This window comes from Dipodomys ordii, unplaced genomic scaffold (assembly GCF_000151885.1).
Source record: "Dipodomys ordii isolate 6190 unplaced genomic scaffold, Dord_2.0 Scaffold69, whole genome shotgun sequence".
Lineage (NCBI taxonomy): Eukaryota > Metazoa > Chordata > Mammalia > Rodentia > Heteromyidae > Dipodomys > Dipodomys ordii.
The window spans coordinates 804881-805790 of record NW_012267285.1 but is presented as its reverse complement, the minus strand read 5'-3'; positions in this window follow the sequence as shown (position 1 = coordinate 805790).

Below are 910 nucleotides of genomic sequence, written 5' to 3'. Positions count from 1 at the left end.
AGGCCTGGAGTTCAAGACCCCTGATGGGCAAAATAAAAAGACTCAGGCAAAAAATGGTAGGGATAGCCAGGCGCCGGTGGCTCCCGCCTGCCATCCCAGCGACTCAGGAGGCTGAGATCTGAGGATCACGGTTCAAAGCCAGCCCGGAAAACCAGAAGTGGCGCTGTGGCTCAGGTGGTAGAGCGCCCGCCTTGAGCTGAAGAGCTGAGGGACAGCGCCCAGGCCCCGAGTTCAAGCCCCAGGACCAAATAAATAAGTAAATGCCGCAGGGATCTTCCTCCAGGGATAGAACACCCGCCTATCATGCAGGACCCTACAGAACACATACTTAAATATCGCACCTGTGGATTCTAAGGCGCACACACGTGCACAGTGAGACATGCAACTGTGTGCACACCGACACGCGTGTGACTACGTGTATGTAATGCAATGCGCCCGAGCCCTGAGTTCAAGCCGCATGCACGCACACGTGTCCACGCAAGGCGTGTGTGTGCGCACGTGCGTGTGCGGACAGGTGTGCATCCGTGTGAACACGCACGCGCGCGCAGCCCACGCGGGCTGCCCTCCAGCCCCGGCGCCCAGCCCACCGTGCGTCTCGGGGACCAATAAAGTTTTATTGTCACGAAGCCGGTAGCAAAGGAAAGCGCCTGTCAGTTCCTCCCCAACAACCAATCACAAGCCGGGGAAAGCCTATGCCCCGCCTCCCGGAGCCGCGGGTCGGCGGAAGTGACGTCCCTCCCACCCGGAACGTGCTTCCGGAAAGCGGTCGGCGGCCATAGAGGTCGGCGGCTAGAGCGACCGGGCGGGCCGGCGGCAGGAAAGGCTCCGGACGGCCGCCGGAGGTGACGGAGCGGCGGCCGCGCCCCGGCAGCTGGAGGAGCAGCTCGGCGGGTGGCGTTCCGGAGCGTCC